General features: G+C 35.3%; 1 protein-coding gene across 4 annotated transcripts in view; it reads right to left on the bottom strand.

Annotated features, from left to right (window-relative positions):
* The window catches only part of LOC149798778 (tyrosine-protein kinase Fyn-like), a 193,810-nt gene that overhangs the window by 57,300 nt on the left and 112,632 nt on the right, over positions 1-23,878 (bottom strand). The window lies entirely within an intron of this gene.

The raw sequence follows: 23,878 nt of genomic DNA, 5'->3' as shown, positions 1-23,878 counted from the left end.
ACTTTTAATTTCACCCAAATATACAGAGAAAGCAAAGATGACTTTGCCTTTTCGCAAGTCAACATTTTCACACACCCAACATTTCCTCACTGAATGTATTCCAAATCATTACAGTTTTCTGTTCAAAGAGCTTAAAAATAGCATTTCGTGCTTTCTCATGAATTTTGTGTCAATTTAATGATTATATCTGTGATAATGTTTCAATCGGTGAAATTCACACATGAAGACAGAAGAAGTGAATCAAATTTGAAGCATTGGTAGCCCAACCACGAAACAAATAATTTCTGTTTATGTTTATAGACAAATTGCTACTCAAGGCTAATAAATTTCATATTTCATCTTGTAAAAGTAGAAAGTGAAGGCTTACAACATGACATCTGACACAATTTTCACAGCAACCCATTTGCAAAGGTACTTTTTTTTTTAAACTAAGACATACAACAATTTTGCTTCAAATCAAAACAAGAACAATTTTTATATTTTACCTTTACATTTTTTAACTCAAAGATTTACCAAAACAGCATTTATTCAAGTGACCATTCTGAACAGTCTAAAATTTACCTGTCCACATTTGCATCTGAATTAAAGCCCTAAAATTTGTGTCCAAACAGTTCACATACAATGTTGACCATGTGCTGGACAAACATGTTGGGGCTATATGCAAGCAGAGTGAGATGGACAGAAAATGACATGATAAAAGAGTTAACATTTCATGCCCTTCCTGCGATGTTCATGCATAAAAATAGTCTCTTAAAAGATTTTCCCCCGACATCCTCGCCCTCTTATTAATGTAAGGCAAAAACGAACCACTTGGATCTTACTGGTCTGACAAGTCAGTGTCCTCTGTCCCTTTTCATCCCATTTTAGATATTCTAAAATTTATGTTGGGGTGTACATCAATATCAAAATACTGAAAATGGGCTGGCACGTGTCAAAGGAAACTAGAACTGAACTATGGTCAAATAAGACCTTAGCAGACAAATCTAACATGCACTACAACTGAAGGGGGGGGGGGTCCTAAAGAAGGGCACATAAGCCACCAGGGCTATTTGGAGTTCCTAAAAGGCACATAAGGTACCATGGCTATGCTTGTGGGTGTCCTAAAGAAGGGCTCATAAGGTACCAAAGCTGTGCTGGGGGTGTCCTAAAGAAGGGCACATAAGGTATCAGGGCTATTTGGGGTTCCAAAGGAAGGGAACATAATGTACCAAGGCTGTGCTGGTGAGGGTCCTAAAGAAGAGCACATGAGGAACAAGGGCTAAGGGGTGAAGGGGGGTCCTGAAGAAGGGTACATAAGCACCAGGACTAAAGATTCAAGGGAGGGAGGAGTCCTTAAGATGGGTACATAAGGCATTAGGACTAAGATAAAGACAGCTGTTAAATCAGAGGTAAGCACTTCATCAGGAGTGGAAGCCATTACCAGCCAGCTCTCAATGCAGATAGTCAAAATCATCTCAGTACCCAGCAATCTATTTATCTTAACCTGCATGGCTATACAACAAAACATGCCAGCAAGCCTGCCATTCAAATATATTATCTAAAATTAAATTTCTGAAAATCTGTACTAGAAGTACCGTATACAATACTGCTGATAAAAGATTATTACAATGAATGGGCCAGTGACTCAATCTGCAGTGTAATTTCAATCTGAAAAAGGTTTTTGTTCCTAGTTTAGTTTCTTTAAATTTGTAAGCCATTTCTATAAAATACAAACTGGTATTTGGGTTTCTTCATTTCTCTGGCTGAGTCAAGAAAAGTCCATCCACAAACATGTCAAACAATTAATCATTTTGTTTAACTTTAGTATCATAACCATAATTTCACCACACATCTAGTCGCTCCATCAAAGAAAACATGTTTAAACATTGCACACATTTTCTATACATGTATATACCCAAACCAAAATGCATCCTTGCTGAAAGCTTGTGGCAAGCTTGCGGTAAGCTTGCGATAAGCTAGTTTGATGTTTATAAGCTAACATGGATGCTTGCGCAAGCTTGTACAAGCAAGTGCAGGCTTAGGCAAGATAGCTGGATATAACCGCAAGCTTGCACAAGCTTGCGCAAGCTTGTACAAGCTTTCTTGTTTGCTTCAGAAATTAAAACTAGCTTGCACAAGCTTTCTTGTTTGTTTCATAAAGTAAAACTAGCTTGCGCAAGCTTACTTGTTTTCTTGAGAAAGTAAAATTAGCTTGCGCAAGCTTGTTTTCTTCAGAAAGTAAACTAGCTTGCGCAAGCTTTCTTGTATGTTTCAGAAAGTAAATTTAAACTAGCTTGCAACAAGTTTCTTCATATATATATATATATATATATATATATATATATATCCATTGCTTGTGAAAGTTTGAGACCATGTATCCAAGTAGCAGGCACCATCACTGTCACGCCCCTATGAAAACAAAGTCATGACTTGATGAACAATCATGAAGTGTTCATGAAAGTTCCTCAAGTAAGTTCATGAACTTCAAGAATTTTGATGAATCATGTACTTGAAGTTCATGAACACACTGATAAATTTTTATGAACTATTATAATATCTTTGAAGTTCCTGAAATGTCATGAACTAATGGTTCATGAACAATTCAAGTACTTTGATGCAATACCATGGTATTTCTTTAAAAAATGTATATTAAATATCTATATCATTATATTCATAAAATGATCATGAAAATTTATCATACAGACTTCTCACAATATTAGTGAAATTTAAATAAAGGTGAATTTTTTCTTCTTTTTTTAAAATGATATACTGTATAAATGTTCATACAGATCTTTAATTCAATACTTGTTTACTTAACCTGAGTATTTCTGGATTAATATGGGAAAATATTTTCTGGCCAGCATCAACAAAATGTATTTGCTTTAAAAAGCTATCAATGACTTTGTCCTAACGTTTTTTTTTCTTCTCTCCATTACTGTTATAAACTGCTTATTCTATTGACTTAGTCACTGGTTGCCAATTTGCAGTAAAAACCGAAATATATTAACAACGATTATTCTGATTGGATGACTTTGAAAAAAGACGTGATATGATTGGTTAATATACGCGCGCGATTTCAACAGTTAAGCTTCCTCAGAAACCAAAGATCATGCAGATGGTTAGGCAAAAACCTCGAACAAAAACCGTGGACTCCATGGAATGGACAGATGAGAATATTTTCAATATCATTTTTTTAAAGTAAGTAGAAGTGCAGAGAAGCGACTTTGAAGAATGTGAAGGAAATGATTTGTTGAGAGCAAAATTAAGTGGAAAAGCGTACCAAGCCCGGATGACCAGAATTACGGTGAGTATCTTTTTCTTGGTCATTCGTGATTATTTCAGTAGAAGTTATATGGATATTTTATTGGTTTATATATGTCATCATATTATTTATAACCAAGCTAATGACACGATTTTGTTCAGACCTAATTTAAACTTGCTCATCGAAGTTTTGAAAATCACTAAACATTATCACCCCCACCCCCCCAGTTCTCGATACCAGACGTGGTTCGATATCGATAGGCGTTGAGATGTTCGAGATCGTTTTCTTTTACATGACATCACTATTTCTATAATCTGATGTAATTTCGTAATTTAAAAAAAAAAACCTTAAGAAAATAGTTAATGCGTGAAACTGTTCACATAAAAGTGCAAATAACAACGTGATGAAACCGGAAGCAGCTATACGCAACATGCGGAGTCGGAGTGGATGCATTAGAGACATACTAAGGGCCTATACCACACAAGTCTGGCGTTTTATCAATAAAAAATGGCGAAAATATTTGAAAGCATGAAATAACCGTTATCTGTAATATATACGGTTATTTAGTGTAACGGTGTTGTCAAAAAAAATGCCATATTTTACTGAATAAAACATCCGTCTCCTGTGACTATACCTATGGCTAGACAGATTCAGTTAATATAAAACAGTGACAAAATTCTGCAATAATATAAATGCTCAGTATTATGTGTAAGGGATTAAATCATTTTTGAGTTGGATCATATTATTCCAGTAAGTAAAGTGGGGTACAATGATAATGTGCTAAAAGCTAAAAACAATGTTGATCAGAGATTATCTGTAATTAACTAACTTTACCTTTTTTTCAGACCAGACAGCAGAAAAGTAAAATTGTTAGAGGATGAAGTTTGTAGGTTAAGGATGAAAATTTGAAAACTGGAGGATTCAAGATGGAAGAGACATTAAATTGTGACTGCTGCAACAATGTTAAAGATCCAAACAGTAATCAGATGGAACAGCTTAAGTTGCAGAAGGAGACATTCAGTAGTGACAATGGACAGGATTTGATTAAATTATAGACCCTGAACATCTTCACAAAAGAGTTATCCGACAGGTCAGTCTCTGGAAGAAGATTGGTCAGGAGAAACCCCAGCTGAAAGACAGCCCCATGACGATGAAATATGCTTCAACAGTTGATTGCAGGCAACTGCCCCAATATCTCTTGAACATTTTTCAAAGAAAAATTACAGAACATACAAAAAGTGTTGCTAAGGTTAAAAAAAAAGAATATCACTTGTCAGTTTAAATTTATCTGAAATCAAACACAGTTTTTAAGATAATATGTTGCATTTTATACTGTATTAACCCCATCCCCCATCTAAGGTTATTGTATGATTCAGGATGAATAGGTATTTGTGACTTGTCAGGTTATCATATTTTGTTTTATAGGCACTGTTCATGAAGTCATGAATCATTGAGAAACTTTGTTCATCATAGTTCATGAATATGTTCATGCACTTGTTCATGAATGATGATCCAATTTGTGGACTGTTTTCAATTCATGCACATTCTAGAATAATTCATGAACCTTTTGATGAACTTTCATGAACGTTTTTTGAACCAAGTTCATGAACAGTTCATTCATTATTCATGATCATTTCATAGGGGCGTGACACTTGCAGCTAGGGGAACACATAAAGCTTCTGCAGCCTTGGGTAAGCTTGCAGTGAATGAATAAACTTGAACAATGGAATTAAACTTAATGTTTTGGCAGAACAGATTTGTTTTCCACTGCATTGCAACTATAAGATTGCATTATTTAATCATTAAATATGCAGATTACTTCATTGGAATGAAGTAAAACTTTGCAATATATTATGATAATTTGGTCCACCAGGAGCAGTTGAGTCTAAAATGCATTTTTGGACAGGGGCCTTCGGACTCCCAGACCCCCCCCCACTTCACATTTTCAGGGGTTTTTTTGGAAGGGGGAAAAACACAATCATGTCTGATTTTTGAAAGCCCAGATGCTTGTAGCAAGAAATCTCTGCAAGCTTGCAACAAGCTAGTAACAAGCTTGCGCAAGCTTGTGTATACTTATTGTACTAGGTAAATAAATAACAAGCTTGCGCATGCTTGTGCAAGCTTGTGCAAGCTTAAGCTTTCGCAAGCTTGTGCATGCTTATGACACTTTTGTTAAATAAGCTTGCACAAGCTTGCTGCAATGTTCCAAATACAAGCTTGCCGCAAGCTTGCTGCAATGTTCCAAATACAAGCTTGCCGCAAGCTTTATAAATAAGCTTGCGCAAGCTTGCTGCAATGTTCCAAATACAAGCTTGCCGCAAGCTTGCTGCCATGTTCCAAATACAAGCTTGCCGCAAGCTTTATAAATAAGCTTGCTGCAATGTTCCAAATACAAGCTTGCCGCAAGCTTTATAAATAAGCTTGTGGCAAGCTTGCTGCAAGCTTTAAAACAAGCTTGCAATTTTGGTTTGGGTATACTTGGTCCATAAACCTGCATGACATCCCCTATGAAAACAAATTCATGACTTCATGAACAACCATAAAAACTGCACCTGTCCATGAATGACGATGACCCAATTTGTGAACTTTTATGAACTGTTCATGAATTCAGTGTGGTAATGAGTTCAGCCAGTTCGGTCTACAGTGTGGTAATGAGTTCAGCCAATCGGTCTACAGTGTGGTAAGGTGTTCGGCCAATCAGTCTACAGTGTGGTAAGGTGTTCCGCCAATTCGGTCTACAGTGTGGTAACGAGTTCAGCCAATTCGGTCTACAGTGTGGTAATGAGTTCAGCCAATCAGTCTACAGTGTGGTAATCAGTTCAGCCAATTCGGTCTACAGTGTGGTAACGAGTTCAGCCAATTCGGTCTACAGTGTGGTAATGAGTTCAGCCAATCGGTCTACAGTGTGGTAATGAGTTCAGCCAATCAGTCTACAGTGTGGTAATCAGTTCAGCCAATTCGGTCTACAGTGTGGTAATGAGTTCAGCCAATCAGTCTACAGTGTGGTAAGGTGTTCAGCCAATTCAGTCTACAGTGTGGTAATGAGTTCAGCCAATCGGTCTACAGTGTGGTAATGAGTTCAGCCAAACGGTCTACAGTGTGGTAATGAGTTCAGCCAATCGGTCTACACTGTGGTAATCAGTTCAGCCAATTCGGTGTACAGTGTGGTAATGTGTTCAGCCAATCAGTCTACAGTGTGGTAATGAGTTCAGCCAATCAGTCTACAGTGTGGTAATGAGTTCAGCCAATCAGAGCATAATTACCTCAATAATACAAGTCTGATCAAATTCACATCAGGAATCTGACCTCCAGAGTGGTACCTTGGTCAGCCTCTCAGATGCAAGATTATTTCACAAATATATGTGGATCACATTCAATATCAAACCCCTCCAAGATCTTGATGATATAAGCATATATTTCAAGTCTGATCAAAATCAGATCAGAAATGATACCTCAAAAGTGGTAACAAGGTCAGCCACTCTGATGCAAAATTATTTCATAAATATCCATGAAAAATATTCATTATCGAACCCATCCAAGACTTTGATGATACAAGTGTATAGTTCAAGCTTAAATAAAATCAGATGAGAAATATGTATTCCAGAGTAACATGCTTTGACAATCTGATGCAAGATCACCACATTATTACGTCAATCTCATTTTCGGATCCATAAAAAAATCTTCATACAAACTGTTGTCGTGAGTTTGATAAAATGGCAGATCAGAATGGGGCTTCCAGATGGGTAACAAGCTCAGCCAATCAGATGTAAGATGCAAGATGACATCATTTTTATGCAAGAATCTCACTCATTTAAGCTAACTCATCTGAGATCTTAATGACATAAGAATATATTGAAGTTTGATCAAAATTCAATCAAAATTACTGCCTCTTGACTCAGCCAATCAGATGCAAAATCAAACTCATTAATATATATCAATTTTACTAATATTACAGAACTTGTCAGATTTTGGTGATATAAACCCAGTTTGAAACTAGATCAGAAATATAGACCCAGAAAGGTTACAATCAATTGTTGATACATGGAAGCATGACAGACATTGGGCCAGGTGAGTTGAAAATAATCAAAAAGCATTTCAATACACACTGCAAGTTAAAAAACATAAACCCAAGATACCATTAACTTGTACAAAAAAAATAACCTCTGGAAATAATTATTGCAAGATATTTAAATATTTTTCTTGATAATCCAAGTATTTTCTTGGAAGATATGCTTTTTAGCTCTCAAAATAAAATGGCAAATCACTGATCAGACTACATCTACAATCATCTTTCCTGCTGTTTTCACTTAGCTATCACAGAACCTTGGAAAAGTGTTATGCAATTAAGATAAACAGTTGACAGAATGCTCAGTTTGTGGTAACATTATCATGCTACCTGGCATTCCTCCCACTGCTTAGCATTCTTTGAAGAGATGGTGGTGCAGAGAAATTTCCCACAAAAAGAGAAGGATAAGCAGCATATTTTTTTCCAGCAATGGGCGTACAGTTAGCATTTGAAGGTGTTCTATTTTTTTCCAATAATGGGCATACAGTTGGCATTTGAAGATGTTCTATTTTTTCCAGCAAAGGGCACACAGTTGGCATTTGAAGGTGTTCTATTTTGCCAAGCACTTGCATTTGATTGATAAGATTTTGTGTTCTATCAATAAGGTCACAGCAGGAGGCATTTTGCATTACAAAACCTCTAGACTCCTAGGTTGTTTCTTATGGTTGCTGCTGCAGTCAGGATGGGTTCTGAGGTTTGTGCCTTCTTTCTACACCAATGATAATAGCTAAGAAATGTGTTAAAATAAAAGTCAATATAATGCATTTGTAGGACACAAACTATTTGCGGTCCAAAAAGATTGTTGCTGGGTCTGTAATAAGCATTGGGCTCACTTAATCCTTTGCACTGCTACCTTAAAGTAACTTGACAGTCCTTTGTCAGTTACCTTGCTTCCTCTTACTATTTGTGAGTTACTAAATATATAGTCTAAATTTAGCCAGGTTTCTTTAAGATACGAAATATAGTTACAGTTCAGTTTTTTGTTGTTTTTCTTTTGTCATCATCATCAGCACAAATCTTTTTTCCAGTCAAGTATAATGTTAAAAACATCTGCAAATACATTTAATTCAATAATTAATACACAATAAGATTTATTTATTACAAAAGGTTTCTACAACTTTTGGCTGATGACCGGTTCAGTTTCAAAATACTGACTACCATATATACTCGCTAACAAGTCGAGTCCAACTGCAAACTGCACAGACCCAGATATACCATCACATAATGCAGATCTGGGTTTGTTTGTTATGAGTGATCAGTTGAACAAATAGCATAGAAATTGTGCAACCACATTATGCTGCATTAGATCAGGGACTATGTTTGCAGCTTGACTCGAATTATAAGGAAGAAGACAAGGTATGTGTACCTTAATACAATTAGGAAGACAGTTTTTTACTTTAATAGTTTGTGATTAAAAATCAATATCAATAGAATAAAAATTATTAAAATATTAAAGTTATTATCAAGGAAAGTATCATATTAAAAAGAACAATGCAAGCATGGATTTTTTGCAATAGATCATTTATCTGTTCTGCATAATGCTAGCATAATAACAGGGCTAAAAAGGAACTTCTACATAAACAAAGTGTCATTTATTGAAAGCTTCTATAAATGTTTAACTGATGACACATGATCTTTGAAATTCAAGAACCTCAATAAAATAAAAAAACCTAAAAAATGAAATTAGGTACCATGGGATTTTGATATACTGGGCTGTATTCATTAAATTTAAATCAAACAACTTGTGTGATGTTTGCCCTGTCAAATAAAAACATTTGTACACAGGAATATAAAATTACAGTACTAAAGAGTTTATACAGAAGTTACAGAACATTTATAGAAAACTCTAATCATCATGAATCAGTGTAATCAATTTAAGTTCCTGCCACTTTTATTCGCATTAAAAGCCACAAAGTTATATTAACTTTTGTACTGCAAGTCACATAAACTTCTCATGCAAATATAAAGTTGCAATTTTTTGAGGAAAATTAAAATAATGTGCTTTTAAATACTTTATGGGAATGCTGCAAAACATTCAAGACACACTGGAGGAAATTCTCAGAAATAGAAGGGGTTTTTTTTTGAACATTATTGAACACTCAATGTATAACAACTCTTTGATTTTATTTTTGACATCCTAAGGTGTTATGCCTGCCATTCTTTGCCTTTCTATTCCAAACTACTTTCCTCTAAAGATATTTTATAAGAGGGTCAAATGAACTAATAGTGAATGCTACTTCTCTTCTATTACATACACCCTCTCCAAGAAAAGCTATAATCCTTGATTCTGGTTTGCTGGTGGTTTATAGTAAGGAAATATAAATAGGTTCTTTAGTGCAAAGGCAACCACACCAGCTATCTTCGAATTATGGTTATAAGTGTTTTCATTATCTTTTTCCACTGTAAACACTTTCATTATGCCAAAATCCCAAGCTTAAGAGTTTAAGCTGAGCAGATCTGCAATTATAGAACGTACAAGAAATTCCTAAAGAAATCTAAATCTGATTACCCAACAGGATTTTATGGCAGCACAAGGTCTCATGATAAACAGAATGTACATACATCATGTAAACTGATGAATACACAAGCTCTGCCCACAGCAAATTTTATCAAACAAAAAAATGCATTCTCATAGCACGTGGAAATGCTTGCACAATCAGGCGAAACCTGCCATGATGCTCACAGATAGTGACTTTTCAGCAATACACCTTCACTGCAAATTTTATCGAAGGGATGAAATTGCACGCATTTGAACCTGCTGGCCAGGAGTATCTTCCTCTGGATATGAGGTGTCTCCCATCCCTCTTTGAGATCTCCTGCGTACTCAAAATTATCATTTGGACAAGAGTCCCACAAAGGGACTGATACTCTGCTGTGTGAAAAGAATTTCCAGGAACCCACAATAAGACCATTTCTTATTTTTAATTGCAGAGTGTTGAAACAATCTCTTATTTCTTTCAGCAATAACAAGATTTTAATATTGATTGATTGAGTGGACATATTGTCTATAATTGGCACCATTTCCATTTATGACCAGATAGCATTAAAGTCTTTTGATGAAACTCTGTGTCATAATGTCCATCCAATCAGGGTGTGACTGGCACCATTTCTATTTAGGACCATCAAGGCATCATAAGTGTGTGTGTGATTTGGATTTTTAACGTAGCTTTAACAATTTTTCGGTCATATCACTACGATGTCTGCAGTGTGGCAGTTTACAGTGATGTCTAGCACTGGGGCATCATGGCGCAGACATGAAGCATGATGTCCCACCCAGACACATTATCCTGATACCAGGCTGACCAGTCCTAACACTAACCTCTTAATGCTGAGCGCCAAGCGAGGCAGTTGTTAGTATCATTTTTGTAAGAGTTTGGTATGACTCGGCCGGGGAATCGTAAGAAGTTAATTGGTGAAAACCCCATGTTGATATACATAAGTTTTCCATTCGGGAGTAGAGGTAACAATATTTTGGAAATAGCCATATTGAGGGCAAGTCACTTTCACTGAGGACCAAGCAGACACCCTAAAAACTCCTATGATGAAACTCCAGTCAAAATCACATTCTCTTTAAGGAGTTGCCAAAACAATATTTTCAACATGTCCACATGCTCGACAGACAAGCACCATATTAATAAAGATTAATAAAAGCAGTCTTTTTGTGAAAACCCCATGCTGATACGACCACTCATTCAGTCTTTTTGTGAAAACCCCATGCTGATACGACCACTCATTCAGTCTTTTTGTGAAAACCCATGCTGATACGACCACTCATTTAGTCTTTTTGTGAAAACCCCATGCTGATACGACCACTCATTCAGAAGAAATGAAAAAAGATTATTTTCAAGCTGGCCACTGTGGCAGCCATACTAGACATCAGACTGGCACCATTTTCATCTATGACCAAGTAAACATCGTAAGTCTTTTATTATAAACCACATGTCAATATAATAATAATAATAATAATAATAATAACAATAATAATGAGGACTTTGTATAGCGCCTAATCTTTAGAAGCTCTAAGTGCTTTACAACATTAGACAACACCTATAAGATAAAAAACATAATGATATGATTACAAAAACAAACACCATGAAATATGACTTTTTGTTCGGGAGGAGCAGCAATAAAGAGATTTTTTTAGAAAGTCTGTGGCAGCCAAAATGGACAACAGATCAGTGCCATCTTCATTAGGACCATGCAGAGATCATAAGAAGCCCCAAGTCAAAACTTCATCTTGGTATGGCCATCAATTCAAGAGTAATAATAAAAAGATTTACAAGATGGCCACTGTGGTAGCCGTATTGATTGTCAGAGCAGCATCATGTTTATTTAAGACCAACTGGACATCATAAGACGTCTCTTAGTAAAAATTCCACATCAGTATAAGTTCTTGTTTAGTAGGATTTTCAAGATGGCTGCCATGGCAGGCATTAAACCTGTGACCCTAGTATCAACTATCTTTAACTCTATAACACTGAATATGAGTAGTACACATAAATTTTGTTTTTGGTCTCATTCTTTTGGTTTGCGCTTAAATCTTTCTTTACGTTTTCTATGCTCAAGAATGAAAAGAAACTCAAAGATACACTGAACTGAAAAACAGAGGGCATTACTCATTTTCCCCATCTGACATCATGATTGATGGAATGAGGTTTCCCGCTTTTTACGGACTCCTATTGGTGCCTGGCCAATACCTGCATCACATCTTGTCAGAGTTTAAAAGATTTGTTTCAAAAGTAGCCTTTACTATAAAGTGTCCTTGCTGTCTAGATTTCAGCCCAATTTCAAGTAATAAATCCATAAATTTGGGGGCAAATTTTTATTGATGTAGTGCATGTGTACCCAATGAATGCCATCCTTGGAAGAAGCACTCCAGGTAAAATACAAGTCATGGTGTGGGTAATGGGTATTGCTAGGATTCAGTTGGTGATTCATCAATTAGGAATTATTAGTATATCTAGTACCTCATAAATTCTATTGTCACAAGTTACAGACAAAAATTCACAAAGTTCTATTATCAACTGTGGATGGCTGCATCAAGATAAACCTGCTTAACCAATCACTGTCAGTCCCAATAAAATACTAGTATTCAACAACCCTGGCCCTGATTTCTATACTAAAGAATATTACACAATGTTTACACTACAGATACCATTTACTACAGAATGGGTGGAGGATCCTAATCCCTTTGAGTGTCCCTATATCTGAATTGGAGACCCTAATACATTAGGGTATAGCAACTATGCTGTAGACTTAGCAGATGCATTAAATGCAAGGGAAGTCTTTAAAACAGACAGTAACCTTTATTTCCAGTTTGGGTTTAGACTTTACTCTTTTGAAGGTTTGTGAAGTAATGTCATGATTGACAATGAAAAGTTTTGGTGTCAGAACTGAGCCATCCCCTGGGAAGACCAATTCAGATCAGATGGCTTGAATTAGATAATAACTACCTTGATCATCCTCTTATCCAATTGTAAAGCATTTATTTGAGAATTAGGTCATTGGATTTCAACATAACAACTCCCTGTCAGACTGACTTCCTGCCTCCATTATAAATGAGATAGATAGAAACCAAATTGTATGCATCTGTAGATATGGTTTTGAGGACCCTTGCTTTACCATATTTACAATAATAAAAAAACTATACATCAACTAATCACAAGAGATCAATTTTACAAAATATACAAAAAGAAAATGATTAAACAATATGAAATGGAGGTGGGATGAGTCCTCCTAAATTTTATGAATCCAAATACTAAATGTTTTACTCTGGGTGGTATGTATCTTCTTTAAAGGTGTCCCAAAGAAACAGGTTTCTAACCTGCACCCATGTGCTGATACCATGTATCTAATTTGCAAGAACTTTTACACAAAACTTTAGTATGACCCACATCAATGTCATACCCAGAATGTGACACCTATGTATGACAGTGCCAACACAAAAAAGCAAGTACTGGCATCAATATAATAGTCCGTGAGTCTCGCAAATAAAGTGACTCACACTCACACCATAATGTTGCCTTACATAGAGTCCTGAACATTTTAAGCTTCAATCTCTTTCTGCAAAGCAGAAGATGCAAAGGATGTAAAACTACAGAGGAAAAAATCTGGAAAAACTTTAGGTAGCTAAAACCATCCAAAAAAAAGATAAAAGACAAAAGGATCAACATATATAATGTCTGAAATTGTCAAATCCTTCCAAAAGATAAACCTTTCTAAATAAAAGCAAACACCTCTTACAAGTTAAGGCACAAGATGGCAAAGTTCCTAAAATGTATATAAAACAATAAATAAAATAAAACAAAAAGGTAATATGGTTAACATCTTTAAATTAATGGATCAAAAATTTTTAAACAAGTGCATATGTTTAAAAAGCTGGACTGTTCTTTTTTGAAGAACATCATCAAAGAATTGCTTGATCAAGTTGACATAAAACTTAACTTGTTTTGTAAAAACAAAAATAAAGATTTCAGTCTATTACCAGTTGATGCTGCAAATTGAGTTTTAGCTACTTGTACAGGGATCATTTTGTACTGTAACATTTCTATATAGTAGTAAGTGCTTTTGAGAAATATGCAATGCACCTGTGAAAATTAACTATATATAATAAACATTATAATATTTTACGTGACAAATAAAGTGACATGAAAAATTAAGTGAGAAAACATGTAACCAACTCTTCATCTACCACCATATGTACATTAAGGTTCTCTTTTTATCTAGCCTACCACATATACTTACTTATAAATTCAATGCAAATAACATAGACCATGACTTGCTGTCACAAAGCATTAATAAAAAGGGCCTTCAATGTTTGTTCTTGCTGCTCCTAACAAACTGCAAAGACCCTGATCTGCCAGCACATTATGTGACAACATATATGGGTCTGTGCAGTTTGATCTGACTTGTGAGTTCATACAGTGCCTCACTAATTGCTGACATGACTACTTGTTGGGGTCATGAAACTTCATATCCTGACAAGGTCCAATAACTACTGTGAGACCATAGTACATATTAATAAACTAGGAACAAAAGCAGGTAATATATCAGTAGCTACATCAGCTGCTAAAAAGGAATTGAACAATTAATGGTCTCCACAACTGACTTAGCTAGGCACAACTATCAAAGCTAGATTGCTTTCCAATAAGATCACTTTGCTACATGACTGTAAATATTTACCTAATTACATCTTTTTAGGTTTACAATGGTAACAGGACTTAATTTGCCACCTAGACAATAGTAGCTATATAAAATGCATTTCACATTTTTATTATGCCCATTTCACCGAGTTTTCATGGGTCACCTAGACAATGTTAGCAATATAATGTGCAATTTCACTTTCTTATAACGCATGTTTTGTTCAATTTTCCTGACATTTTCACAGCTTACTTGAAAGTATTTTATCAAAAGGGATTTTGTTTTCATTTATTTTTTCAGGAAGAAAAATGGTTTGGGAATTAAGGTGATATGCTAATTAATTGGGGAGCACACTCCTAAATGAAGTTCATTGTGTGTGTGTGTGTGATTTGGATTTCTAATGTAGCTTTAACAATTTTTCAGTCATATTGCTACAATGTCTGCAGTGTGGCAGTTTATAGTGATGTCTAGCACTGGGGCATCATGCCGCAGACATGTAGCATGATGTCCCACCCAGTCACATTATCCTGACACCAGGCCGACCAGTCCTAACACTAACCTCTTAATGCTGAGTGCCAAATGAGGCAGCTGTTAGTACCATTATTGTAAGTCTTTGGTATGACTCAGCCTGGGATCGAACCCATGACCTCCCGAATCCGAGGCGGACCCTCTAACCACATGGCCACCGGAGCAGTCAATGAAGTTCGTTGTTTTCTTGTCTAAGACCATTGGTCCAAGTACAAGTAATACAATGAAAACTTTGCAAAGTAGTGTTCCTTTGTTTGAAAGCAAACTATATAAAATGAAGTATTTTTTTTATATCAAATTACCTCATCAGACTTATTATAAATAAAATTGCAAAATAATTCATCACACAGGCATTTCTAATAGACATCTGGAAAGAAATTTTGCATTAATCATAAATATTTTAAGCACTGTTATACAAAATAGAATTGATTTTCAATTTTCACAAAGAAATAGCATTATCTTATGTCTCTTACTGGCATTTTCTTGTCTATCTGTAATTACATTATCCTAGTATAAAAACAGTTTACAAACATTTTGCTATGTTCAATAACTTAAAAGTATTTTTCACATTCTGTAAGTCTTCTACAATTCCTCTAATTCCTTAAAAGAGTTGATCCATTTGCATCTTCTTGCGAATTACACTCCATTTAAATCCTTGTCAAAATTGCACACAACTATAAACCACCACCACAAAATCAACCCATATTTACACAGTACATATCACCCACGTTAATACCTCATTATCAAGTACCTTTAACATCAGGTAACATTTCCTGGATAGATATAAGCTAGGCATACACAACAATTTATTCAATATGCGAGTCAGTACAAATATTGTAACATCAACGTGTCTTCCATGAGATGGATAAAATTTACTGAAATATTGACAGAATTTCTCGAAGGATTTGCTGTTATTGTACCCCAAATTTTAGATGATCAGCAAAACGGGCCTCATAAGAACATCAAAATAATCTGAACACAATGGACTGATTTAGTGCAAGACAACTGGAATCCAGCGCCTTCTTCAAGGACACACCACTGTAGCTGACCCTGGCTCATCCAGTGGTAGGATTTAAACCCTGCACCTTTCGATCCCATACAGAGCCCTCTTACCACTGACCACCACATCTCTCAGTGACTGATATCCAAGTTTAGTTATTAATATTTGTACTGAATACAATCTTTGAAGTATGTATGTGAAGAACTTTATAATTGAAAAAATTATTATTCCCAAATAATTTAATATATACAAGCTGACAGTCCTAACTAACAGCAAACAACATAGCTCATCAACTGCCAACACATAATGAGCCAGCACATCTAGGTTCATGCTTTTTATTTTAGTGACAAGTACAATTAAATATCACAAACCCAGATCTGACAGTGCATTATGCATAAGCAAATCTCAGTCTATGCTCTCTGCAACTGGATCTGACTTGTACATGAGTACATAGTACATGCTGATATGCCAGCGCATTACATGGCAGATCTGGGTCTGTACTGGTCAGCCATCTTCACCAGCCAAGGTTCCGATAACCCTGTCAACATCTTGGCATATTGAACAGATATTTCTGTGCTTCAGGTCTGTGAATTTTATTGGATGCGGCGGCAAGCCACTGCATCCAATCAAAATTAAGTTGTTCAAATCTGAATACTGTTCCTACGTGATCGAGACAAGGGGAGTACACAGCTTGGATGGACTGATAAATAAGCACAATTCCAGTGCCAGTCCATGTTTGCACAAATAACTTTCACTCAAATAGACATGTAATGGCTTCCCTCTCCTACACAGTCATGCTTTTGGTGTTAAACTTGCACAGTATCCTGTATAGGTCAATTGTACCACCGTTTTCGGCAGATGTACAATGCACCACGCTATTGGTTAGTTGGTATTAATTACTAAAGTGGGCAACACATGAAATCCAATAGATGTTTCTAGGACAAAGCACCAATATAGCTGTTTGATCCACCAAGGTGTAGATAGGGTTATCAGAACCCTGGCTAGCAAAGATGTGGTCACAACTGGATCAGACTTGTATACAAGTACATGGTATATGCTGATCTGCCAGTGCATTATATATCAGATCTGGGTCTGTACTGGTCACAGTTGGATCTGACTTCTATATGATTATATATGGTATATGCTGATCTGCCAGTACATTATATATCAGATCTGGTCTGTACTGGTCACAGTTGGATCTGACTTCTATATGATTATATATGGTACATGCTGATCTGCCAGTACATTATATATCAGATCTGGTCTGTACTGGTCACAGTTGGATCTGACTTGTATATGATTATATATGGTACATGCTGATCTGCCAGCGCATTATATATCAGATCTGGGTCTGTACTGGTCACAGTTAGATCTGACTTGTATATGATTATATATGGTACATGCTGATCTGCCAGCGCATTATATATCAGATCTGGTCTGTACTGGTCACAGTTAGATCTGACTTGTATATGATTATATATGGTACATGCTGATCTGCCAGCGCATTATATATCAGATCTGGGTCTGTACTGGTCACAGTTGGATCTGACTTGTATATGATTATATATGGTACATGCTGATCTGCCAGCGCATTATATATCAGATCTGGTCTGTACTGGTCACAGTTAGATCTGACTTGTATATGATTATATATGGTACATGCTGATCTGCCAGCGCATTATATATCAGATCTGGGTCTGTACTGGTCACAGTTGGATCTAACTAGTATACATAACAACAGATCCAGAACATTATACGAGAAGTGATCTGGATACATACTTTTCATTTCAATGTGGATATTAAATACACAAAGCAGATCCACCAAATGCCCTTAAAATTTGAATCTCCATGCTCCCTGAATAAATATATACATATATTGGGCTAGACAGGGATACAAACAGACTGAGCTGCAAACAATGAATGAGAAAATTTTGTTGAGACTACAAAAAACACACTTTAGGGCATTCATTCACAGTGTTAACCTGTGAACCTTGTGCAAGTTCACAATACTCTGCAGGAGCTAAGAAAGTCCATCTGAACACAATACCACAATACAGGAACTGACAAACAAAGTCCCTCTAAATATATCACATCAACTAAATGCAAAGCAACCATGACAGTTTTGGTCCTTAAGGTAATATTTTTCACAAATTTCAGGTTTCAAAACAAGCTGGCCATCGCCTTTGTGTTGAGTTGGCTCAAGAGTCATATTCCAAATCTAAAAAAGTTGGAATAAAATGGTACTCAAATTAAAGGGAAGAAAAAGAATGTAAATTAAACACATGGATGGTTGTTGTTGTTGTGGGGTTTAACGCCATTTTTCAGCACGATAGGCTATACATGGCGGCCAGTATTAATGGTGGAGGAAGAACCCGGAAAACCCCGGAAAGAACCACCGACCCACGAGAAGCTACTGGCAAGCTTTCTCACATGCCCACATTGGCAGAATCCTAGACTCGAACCGCCGCAGACAGAGGTGAGATGGAAACACATGGATGGATGTACAGACAAACATATAGATGCCAATGTGACAACTATATCAAATTTCTGCCAAATTTGTCTCGGCAATTAGTCAATCATTAAAATTAATAAATTCCCCAAAATTGTTAATTTAAAAGTCATACTTTTTCCAAAGCAAATTTTATATTTTCTTCATACAAATCAAATGGATTATTCCAAAATGATATATAATTTGCACAAGCCACTTAACAGTTTTTACCTAGTTATCACCATGATTATAACCTTCAACCATAAACAGTTCCTCCAGTTATTTTCTGTGACACCTAAAATTACAACAATATCCACTTACAATGTTCACAATGCTCTAGGAAAAACCTTTGTAAATGTTTAATGTCCGTGTAATTTGAGAGTAATGTTCAAGTGTTTTGTCATCTTAGTATCTCCACCTACAATGGAAACAGTAGCACATTTTAGGGGGTTTAAAATGATCTAATGATTAATGAGAAAATTTAGCATGAAAAGTTAGTTGTTCTTCAGCCCCTTTATCATCCCCACAAACATCGTCTTCTTTAGGTTTACACAGTGCAAGGTTCAATGTAAATTCTAGCCCCTAATATTCATGTTTCAAGAGTGCAAATATTAGATACTGACGAACCAAAGCAATTTGCATTTTATGCTTGAGTGGCATCTAAAACTAAGTTAAAATATAAATTTATCATTTTAATTGCTCCATGGTAATAATTTTGCATAAGCATACTGGTTATATGTGGGGTACTTATAACAATGCTGTATTCAAAAGCTTGCTCTGTACATTTCTAGACTAACTACATATTCCTTTCAATAATGCATGTTCTGGTCATTGATTTTTTTCTCTCATGGTTAATACGATTTAAATTTCAGGTCTTCCCTTTTCCAAATCAGAGAGGATTGTAATACAAAATGATTTACATAATTTCAAATTTTATTTCAAGTTCTAAGACTTTGAATCTATCAGCTAGTCTGTTTTCAGGGTAAGACAATTTACCTAAATATATTAAAGTACAGGCCAAAATTAAACATGTATGGGTATTTTCTAAAATTACCTACTGATTGCATCTTTTTGAATATGTATTCAGGCATTAATAATTTTTAATTGTACGAATTTTCTGGCATAAACTAAAATTTATTTATGCCAAAAATAAATTTAACTTACTAAAAGAATTGCAATATTTGTTTGTATGTTAACTATAAGCTAGAAAGAACAAAAATTTCTTGATAGCATGTTCAACATAATTAATCTATTTCTTAAAAATGAAGAAGCATACCTGGAACATTGGAAAGTTTTGTATTAGAAAAAATATTAACGGTTTCAGTCAAGAGTAGATTCAAAATTGAAATTTAAGTCACATTATTGATAAATTCACTCTAAAGATATATAGTGCACATTATCAGATCAACTAAAATGTTAATTACTATGTAAACTTGTGAAACAAGAAAATGTTTTCTATACAATCTTACATGCATCACTCTGTTACTGGAAAGACAGAAATACAATAAAAGACCAAAACACACTAGAATTAATAAACATAGAAATATTTACATGTTTTCAGTAAATATAATCTTCATTTCTATGTGTTTTCAAATAAATGAACACCAATATCAAAATTTATTTTGCTGTTTCCTATTATAACAAATACAAATCAAAATACACATATGTATTTTGGCTTTTTAGTGCATTTTGGTGTTCTTAGTAACCACTGTATTGTTTGGAACTACATATATTTGGGTTCACCTCAATAGTATTTCAGTATATTTGGATCCACATATGGGTAGTTATGGTATAGATGTATTTGGGTTCACCTCAATAATATTTCAGTATATTTAGATCCACATATGGGTAGTATTATGGTATAGATATATTTGGGTTCACTTCAATAATATTTCAGTATATTTAGATCCACATATGGGTAATATTTTGGTATAGATGTATTTGGGTTCATATGGATAGTATTTCAGTATATTTGGATCCACATATGGGTAGTTATGGTATAGATGTATTTGGGTTCACATCAATAATATTTCAGTATATTTAGATCCACATATGGGTAGTATTATGGTATAGATATATTTGGGTTCACTTCAATAATATTTCAGTATATTTAGATCCACATATGGGTAGTATTATGGTATAGATATATTTGGGTTCATATGGATAGTATTTTAGTATATTTGGATCCACATATGGATAGTATTATGGTATAGATGTATTTGGGTCAAATCTGAATCTATTTGTTTCACAGCTGACAGGGACTTTTTCCTAAGTGTCTTCAACAGCTGATTGACAGTTTGTGATCATGAAAAATATTTTAAAATCTACTCTTACAAATTATATTCCCAACTGATCCAATTCATTCCCATTTGCTGGACCAGCCATTCTCTAGCAAACCTCCCCACCAATCGTTAATAGATCCAATAGTTTATCAACACCAGGTCCCATTTTCATAATCCATTTCAGCACGAGTAAACACACAGCTCAAATTTTACATTTTTGTAAATAATGACAGAATAACTACATGAAATCTACATTTTAAAACAAGCCAGCTTAAAACTGATAAAATGTTCAAACATTTCTTTTTATTTTGTAGTTTAGAAATGAGATAGTGCTTAAACAAATCTTTTTATTTTGTGACTCAAACTGAGATAGTGCCCAAAGAGACCTTTGCATACATATTGGATAGAATTACAACATTTGAAGTCAAGTACATGATCAAGCTTTTTATGTAAGGAATGAATCTCTATTCAACAACCATGCTTTAATAGGCTTTTTTGAGCACAACAGACTCAACCAATACTTTGACTGGATCAGCTGGGCCTAGATAATGTTGTTTGTCCCTGGGCATTTTACTTTACTCCAAATGTCTCAGCATTTAATAATATACCTGCATTGCTATGCCATAAAGCACCAAATCAAGTCTTTTTTTCTCCCTCAGTTCCTATAGATAGCTGCTTGAGACAGGTTTAACTTTAATTTTAAGAATTTCCTCCAATACAGAAACTGTTTTCTCAAAATTATGTTAATCTGATGCACTCTAAACCAAAGTGTAAAATGAAATGCTGTTACAACATACCTTCAGTTTCATCAACTTCCATTTTAAAAGATTTCCCTGTCTCCACTTGTTCCATTTGTACTATCTTCATTGCCTCTTGAATTCTGCCACAAAGCTAACAATTTCTGTTGGCACGATTCTTTTCTGCAGCACAAGCTGGACAATTTCCTTGGCTAAGTTTTACTACTACAGTCCTCATAGATAATTATCACTACAGTTCTTAGAGCATCCAGTGTGGAATTACACCGCTTCATTTAACAAGCTATCAGTCAAATTCTGTGTTTTTACAGATAAAGTTGATGCACGATTTCCAATCTTGCAGCAGTACACAGTTTCTGTCTAGATGGCAAATTTCTTATATGACTTGGATTTTTTTTAATCAGCCTAATTCCAAGAGTAAATATCAATCCATGTCTTATAACAAGTGCACAAATGGAATTAAAAATTCAAACAAGAAAAGAATATTGGGATTATATTTCATGTCCAATTCTTTTTTTTAAAAAATGAATGTAATGTAGAATTTAAAAAATGGATATCAATTTTCAATTTCATATTTCCCTCCACTGTTCAAGAATATGCACATAAAAACTGCAAGGAATTTAGAACCTTGATCTCCCATAGTTCAAATAATATTTAAATGGCTGATCACAGTGGACTGAACTAACTAAATCTAAGTTCTGGACTGAACTAAGTAAATTTAAGCAATAGACATAATTAACTAAATCTAAGCCATTTAAACAGAACTCAAAAGTGACACAAGGAATGCACAAATCCAAGTATAGCCAGCCAGTCAAACTGTTAACTTGGTACCTGTGGTTACCAGATCTTACAACACAAAACTATGGTGGTTCACAAACCTACTGACTAGATTAACTTGCTTTGTAGAGTATACATCCAGGACTAACCCTGAAAGACCAATTAAATCTGCCTAGCATAATGACCTTCCCATGTCAATGTCACAGCTCCATACAGGAAATTGGGTGCCAAATTTACCCAATTTGAGTGTCTCACTGAATGAAGGGTCTGGGTAGAGGCAGGAAACAGGGTACATACTTTCCCCCCAATTAGCTGTCTGTATCATTATGGGGACACTGGGTTAAAAGTAAGGGCACATCATACAGGAAATATTGTCATAAAACTTGATATTGTTATTCTCCATCATCAGTTAATGAAAGGTTTCATTCAGGATGTGCCACAACCCATTGTTCCCATGATCCATCTGGTGTGAATTCTCAATTTATCTGTATTTGTTGTAACTGCAATAAGTTGAAATGACACATGCTAGGAGCCAATTTAATACTGCAGGGTCTAAGTTTTTATTTTGTATCTGACATTAAGTTTCCTGTTCTTTCAATCTCTTCATACAATCTAATTAACATTTTCAGTCATTAAAAATACATAAGGTTAATTCATCTTTAGATATTTTGCACCCACTGTCTAACATGATAATTCAACAAGTAGAACAAAAACTAAATATTCAATTCTCAGTGTATTCTCTTGGATGTACACACTGTAGCACAGTAAAACTAAAAAGGGTGCAAATAAACATCAGCAATATGTTGTTCATGATGCACAAAATGGAAATAATCTTTTTTGGTGGTGAACTTGTGCTCTTTATGCCAGCTTTTAGTCAAGTCCACATCACTACAATACATCTGGTTTTCTCAGTTGGGCTTTGAAGTACATTTCTCATTTACCAAGGGGACTTTGTGATCTGACACTTAAACAAATCCTAAAAGCTGAATATCTGAATTTTCATGCTTAAGACCTAACTCTGTGAAGGTGATCACGATTGATGATTGTATACAAAAAAATGGTGAAGATGGCAGAATTGCCTCAGCATCTAATGCCAGTACTGGGAGTACTGATTCAGCTAAGTGACTGATCAAATGGATCAAGCCAACAGAATGCAGTACTGGGAATAATGGATCAGTCGAGTGAAAGATCAGCCAGATAAAACCAACAGAATACAGTACTGGGAGTAATGGATCAGCTGAGTGATAGATCAGCCAGATAAAACCAACAGAATGCAGTACTGGGAGTAATGGATCAGTCGAGTGAAAGATCAGCCAGATAAAACCAATAGAATGCAGTACTGGGAGTAATGGATCAGTCGAGTGAAAGATCAGCTAGATAAATCCAACAGAATGCAGTACTAGGAGTAATGGATCAACCAAGTGATAGATCAGCCAGGTAAAGCCAACAGAATACAGTACTGGGAGTAATGGATCAACAGAGTAATAGATCAGCCTGATAAAGCCTACAGAATGCAGTACTTGGAGTAATGGATCAACTGAGTAATAGATCAGCCTGATAAAGCCAACAGAATGCAGTACTATGAGTGCTGGATCAGCTGA

Source organism: Sinohyriopsis cumingii, chromosome 5, assembly GCF_028554795.1.
Source record: "Sinohyriopsis cumingii isolate HCF-2022 chromosome 5, ASM2855479v2, whole genome shotgun sequence".
In the NCBI taxonomy this organism is placed as follows: domain Eukaryota; kingdom Metazoa; phylum Mollusca; class Bivalvia; order Unionida; family Unionidae; genus Sinohyriopsis; species Sinohyriopsis cumingii.
Note: the sequence above shows the minus strand (reverse complement) of the source record. Positions and strands in the feature narration are given on the sequence as shown.